Here is a 6963-nt window from a genome sequence, read left to right on the forward strand (position 1 = left end):
CCTTCCTTCCTCCCTTCTTTGATTCCCTACTATCTTTTTCTTGCTTTCTGTCTCTTGCCCCCACACACCCCAATCCAGACAGTGATCTGAGAAAGAACTATTTGCAGTTACATGACTTCATCTAAATAAGATCAGAAAGGCTCTGCCATATAGACAGAATCATTTAAGACCTGTCAAACTGGCAGGAGAAGTCAACATGGCAGAAAAGCAGGGGGACCTGAAGTTCCCTCCTCCCTCAAACACAGCAGTGTTGAGGACAGAAGACTTGGATTTCCAGAAATTTGGGCTACAAAATGATGGAAACATCTCCAAGAGCCCACAGGGACAACATGGCAGGCCATAGTTGCATGATTATGAACTGGGAGAGATAAAATCAGAGACAAAGGAATGGAGAGGAGGGATCCCCTTCTATGGAGAGACAAAAGGAAGAGAAAGAGAGTCTGTGGAAGTGTAATATTGTATTTGGATAAGAGAAAAACCTTGGAACAGGGAACCAAAAAAACAGAGAAAGAACCAATCTCTAATGGTGGGGCTTTCTCTGGCCTGTTCATGTGCCTGGCAGGGAGGGGAGCCAGCCCCAGGCTCAGTAGCTAGCTTCCAGGTGCAGTCAGAGAGAGCATTCCCCTCCCTTTAGTGCCATGGGAAGAAGGAAAGTAGCCACTCCAACTACAAAAGACCCTGCAGGCCCCCACCACCCAGAGGCCCTTTGTGACAGTACCCCAGAGTAAAAGAATCCTGGAACTGGGGCACATGGAGTAGGATCCTTTAAGACATCGGGGTTTGAATCCCAGCCAAGTGCCAAGGAGGTGTGGGAAATGGTGAAGCAGGACATAGTGGCCTGCTCGCTCCGCACTGTGAGGATCCAGGGGCCCCTAGTCTGTGGGGTGGAGTTGCGCTTCCCCAGAACCAGGGCACATGGAGCATAATCCTTTAAGACACTGGGGTTTTAACCCCATCCAAGCAGCTAGGAGGCATGGGAGACTGTGGAGTGGAGTAGAACTGGCCATCTCGTTTTACGTCTCTTCTGCATCTCCTTCTTCTTTATTTCCCTCTCTCTCTCTCTCTCTCTCTCTCTCTGGACTAATCCGTATAGTTTCTCTGATTCTCTGGCATGTCAATTTTTATTCTTTTCCTTTTCCCCACCTATGATATTCCTTTTTTTGTATGGGATAAGTCTTCTTCCACCACCACCCCCCTTTTTCCCCTAAATTTCTTTCCAGAGATACTTGAATGAACATATTAAGGCACACCTGGTGGAAGGTCCAAACCACTAATACAAGTAGAGAGATAAAGCAACCAGAGTCTCAACAACAGAAATCATGAAACACAATCCAAAAACACCTCCTGAAGGGCCAGGCCCTGGACAGCACAGGACCTGTGTTTTTAACATAGTAGTGCTCAAAGGTTCAGTACTCATAACAAGCTATTAAAACACATAAGGGACAGAAAACTAGCCAATATGATGAAACAGAAGAATTCTCCTGGAAAGAAATTCTGGGAAGAAATAAAAGCTAGAGAATTGCTCAAAACAGATATAAACTATATATCTGAGCAAGAATTTTAAATAACAGTCATAAGATTAATAGCTGTCTTGAAAAAAGCATAGAAGACAGCAGAGAATCTATTGCTGCAGAGATCAAGGAACTAATAGACAAGATGAATGAAGAAGTGCTATAAATGATGTGAAAAATAAACTAGATGCGGTGACAGCAAGAATGGAGGAGGCAGAGGGGAGATTCAGTGAAATAAAGAAAAAATTATGGAAAATAATGAAACTGAGAAAAATATGAGGAACTACTAGACCACGAGGGGAGAATTAGACAACTAAGCGATTCAGTGAAACGTAATAATATCCATACCATAGGAGTTTCATTAAGAAGAAGAGACAGAAAGGAGCAGAAGGTTTACTTGAACAAATTAAAGCTGAGAACTTCCCTAATATGGGGAAAGAAACGGACATCCAAATACAGGAGGCACAGAGAACTGCCTTCAGATTTAACAAGAATAGATCTTCTCCACAGCATATCATAGTCAAACTGGCAAAATACAAAGATAAAAAGAGAATTCTGAAAGCAGCTAAGGACAAATGGGCCTTAACCTACCAGGGTAGACACATAAGGGTAGTAGCAGACCTATGTACTGAAACATGGTAGTCCAGAAGGAAGTGCCAGGAAATATTCAACATGCTGAATAGGAAAAATATGCAGCCAAGAATCCTTTACCCAGCAAGGTTGTCATCCAGAATAGAAGGAAAGATAAAGGCTCTCTCAGACAAACAAAAACTTAAGAAGCTCATGACCACTAAACCAGCCCTGCAAGAGATCCTAAGGTGACTCTGTGAGGGGAACGTTGCAAAGACTACAAAGTACCAGAGACATCACCATAAGAATGAAACCTGCAGATAATACAATGACACTAAATCCATATCTTTCAATAATAATTCTGAATGTAAATGGATGAAATGCTCCAATCAAAAGACATAGGGTATCAGAATGTATAAAAAACAAGACAAAACAAAACAAAACAAAACAAAACAAGATGTGTCTATATGCTGTCTACAAGAAACCCATTTTAGACCTGAGGAAAGCTTCAGATTGAAAGTTAAGGGATGGAAAAACATTTATTATGCTACTGGAAGTCAAAAGAAAGCTGGAGTAGCTATGTTTATATCAGACAAACTAGATTTTAAACTAAAGGCTGTAACAAGAGATGAAGAAGGGCATTATATCATAATTACAGGGTCTATCCATCAAGAAGAGCTAACAATTGTAAATGTCTATGCTCTAAACTTGAAAGAACTCAAATATATAAATCAAATAATCCCAAACATAAGCAATCTTATTGATAGGAATACTGTTACTGCAGGGGACTTTAATACTCCACTTACAACAATGGACAGATCATCTAGGCAAAATATCAAGAAACAATGGCCTAGAATCATACACTGGGCCAGATAAACTTGACAGATATATTCAGAACTTTTAATCCGGAAGCATCAGAATACAAATTCTTTCAGAGTACACATGAAATATTCTCCAAGATAAATCACATACTGTGTTACAAAATAGCTGTCAATAAATATAAAAGAATTAAGATCATACTATGCATATTTTCTGATCACAACGTTATGAAACTTGAAATCAACCACAAGAAAATATTTGGAATGCCTCCAAATGCATCGAGGTTAAAGAACATCCTACTAAAGAATGAATGGTTCAACCAGGCAATTAAAGAAGAAATTTTTTAAAAATATACAAAAGTGAATGTAAATGAAAACACCACAGTCCAAACCCTTTTGGATGCAGCAAAGGCCGTCCTGAGAGGAAAATACATTGAAATCCAGGCCTATCTCAAGAAACAAAAAAAATCCCAAGTACAAAATCTAACAGCACACTTAAAGAACCTAGAAGCAGACAGAAAGAAACCACAAATCCAGCAGAAGAAAAGAAATACTAAAGATTAGAGCAGAAATAAAAAAAAATAGAATCCAAAATTAAATCAATCAATCAATCAAACAAAAAAAAAGTAGAACAGATCAATTAAACTAAGAGCTGTTGTTTTGAAAATATAAACAAAATTCATACCCCCTAGCCAGAATTCTAGAAAAGAGACGACCCAAATGAATAAAATCACAAATGAAAAAGGACATATCACAACCAACACCACAGAAATAAAAACAATTATTAGAGAATACTATGAAAAACTATATGCCAAGAAACTAGACAACCTGGAGGAAACGGAAAAATTCCTAGACACCCACACACTACCAAAACTCAAACAGGAAGAAATTAAAAAAATGAAAAGACACATAACCAGTGAAGAAATTGAATCAGTAATCAAAAATCTCCCCACTAATAAGAGTCCTGGGCCGGATGGCTTCCTAGGGGAATTCTACCAGACGTTGAAAGCAGAGTTAATACCTATCCTTCTCAAGCTGTTCCAAAAAAATAGAAATGGAAGTAAAGCTCCCAGACTCGTTCTATGAATCCAGCATTACCTTTATTCCTAAACCTGACAGAGACTTCACTAAAAAGGAGAATTATAGGCCACTATCCCTGATGAACATGGATGCAAAGATTCTCAACAAGGTACTACCAAATTGAATTCAACTATATATCAAAAGAATTGTTCACCAATATCAAGTGGGAGTCATTTCTGTGCTGCAGGGTTGGTTCAATATTCACAAATCAATTAATGTGACATATCACATTAATAGAAGAAAGGAAAACAACCATATGATCCTGTCAATATGTACAGAAAAAGTATTTGACAAAATACAGCATCTTTTAATGAAAACCTTCAAGTAAGTTGGGATAGGAAGAACATACCTCAACATCATAAGAGCCATATATGAAAAGCCCACAGCTAATACTATCTCCAATGAGGAAAATATGAGAGCTTTCCCCCTGAGATCAGGAACATGGCAGAGATGTCCATTCTTACCACTGTTGTTTAACATAGTGTTGGAAGTCCTAGCCTGAGTAATAAGACAACCAAATGAAATAAAAGGCATCCAAATTGACAAAGAATAAGTGAAACTTTCACTTTTCACAGATGACATGATACTCTAAATGGAAAACCTGAAAGTCCCCACCAAAAAGCTGCTAGAACTGATACATGAATTAAGCAATGCTTCAGGATACAAAATCAATGTACAAAAATCAGTTGCATTTCTATACACCAATAATGAAGCAACAGAAAGAGATATCAGGAAATTGATCCCATTTACAATTGCACCAAGAACCATAAAGTACCTAGGAATAAACCTAACCAAATATTTGAAAGATCTGTGTGCTGAGAACTATAGAAAACTTGTGAAGGAAATTGAAGAAGACACAAAAAAAGGGAAAAACATTCCATGCTCATGTTTTGGAAGAATAAATATTGTTAAAATGTCAATATTCCCCAAATAATCTATTCATCCAATGCAATTCCACTCAAAATTGCATCAGCATTCTTCTCAAAGCTAGAACAAACAAGCTTAAAATGTGTATGGAACCAAAAAAGACCCCAAATAGCCAGTGTTATGTTGAAAAAGAAAACCAAAGCAAGAGGCATCACAATCCCGAATGTTAGCCTCTACTACAAAGCTGTAATCATCAAGACAGTATGGTACTGGCACAAGATCAGACACATAGACAAATGGAATAGAATAGAATTGGACCCACAAATGTATGGCTAACTACTCTTTGACAACACAGGAATGAGTATTCAATGGAAAAGAAAGAGAGTCTCTTTAGCAAATGGTTTTGGGAGAACTGGACAGCAACATGCAGAAGAATTAAGCTGGAAGACTTTCTTACACCATACACAAAAATAAATTCAAAAATGATGAAAGACCTAACTGTGAAAAATGAAACCATCAAAATCCTACAGTAGAAAACAGGCAGAAACCTCTTTGACACTGGTCGCAGCAACTTCTTACTTGACAGGTCTCAGAAGGCAAGGGAAATAAAAGCAAAAATGAACTATTGGGACCTCATCAAGATAAAAAGCTTCTGCACTGAAAAGGAAACAATCAACAAAACTAAAAGGCAACCGACGGAATGGGAGAAGATATTTGCAAGTAACATATCAGATAAAGGGTTAGTATACAAAATATATAAAGAACTTACCAAATTCACCACCCAAAAACAAATAATCCAGTGAAGATATGAGTAGAAGACATGGATAGACACTTTTCTAAAGAAGACATTCCACTTTTCCATATGGTCAACAAACCCATGAAAATAAGCTCAACGTCAATCATCATCAGGGAAATACGAGTTCAAGCCACACTGAGCTACCACATCACACCAGTCAGAGTGGCTGAAATTAACAACTCAGGAAACGACAGATGCTGGTGAGGTTGTGAAGAAAGGGGAATCCTCTTGCACTTTTGGTGGAAATGCAAACTGGTGTAGACACTCTGGAAAATAGTGTGGAGGGCCCTCAAAAAATTAAAAGTAGAACTGCAATAGCACTACTAGGAATTTATCCAAAAGATACAGTAGTGCTGATTCATGGGGCACATGTACCCCAATGTTTATAGCAGAGTTTCAACAATAGCCAAATTATGGAAAGAGCTCAAATGTCCATCAACTGATGAATGGATAAAGAAGATGTGGTTTTTATATACAATGGAATACTACTTGGCAATGAGAGAGAATAAAGTCCTGCCATTTGCAACAACATGGATATAACTGGAAGGTATTATGCTAAGTGAAATTAGTCAAAGAAAGAAGATATCCTATATTTTCACTTATATGTGAAACTTGAGAAACTTAATGCAGGACCATGAGGTAAGGAAGAGGAACAGTTTCAGAGAGGGAGGCAAAGCATAAGAGACCCTTGAATGGGGAGAACAAACTGAGTGTTGATGGGGTGGGTGGGGGAGGGGAGAAAAGGGTGATGGGCATTGAGGAGAGCACATGTTGGGATGAGCACTGGGTGTTGTATGCAAGCGATGAATCACAGGAATCTACCCCCAAAACCAAGAGCATACTGTATACACTGTATGTTAGCTAACTTGACAATAAATTAAAAAAAAAACAAAAACAAACAAAAAAAAACCCTTGGTTGCCTTGGTGGCTCAGTCGGTTAAGCGTCCGACTTCAGTTCAGGTCATGATCTCAGTTTGTGAGTTTGAGCCTCAAATCGGGCTCTATTCTGGCAGATTGGAGGCTGGAGCCTGCTTCGGATTCTGCATCTCCCTTTCTCTCTGCCCCACCACTGCTCACACTCTGTGTCTGTCTCTCTCAAAAGTTAATAAACATTTTTTAAAAAGGCGTGTCAAAACTATTAAGAGTGTTAACTCTTTTTTCAGCTAAATAAGATTAATAATTGCATATCTAAATAAGAGCTGTTTTTTTTTTCTTGGCTTATCTTGCTCATCAAAGGCAATTTCCCTCTCTGAAAATTTCACAGTAATCTTTCAGTGGATGTCTCTGGGGAATAAGCTTGGGAATTCCCTGAGCCTGCACT

Source organism: Panthera tigris, chromosome X (assembly GCF_018350195.1).
Source record: "Panthera tigris isolate Pti1 chromosome X, P.tigris_Pti1_mat1.1, whole genome shotgun sequence".
In the NCBI taxonomy this organism is placed as follows: domain Eukaryota; kingdom Metazoa; phylum Chordata; class Mammalia; order Carnivora; family Felidae; genus Panthera; species Panthera tigris.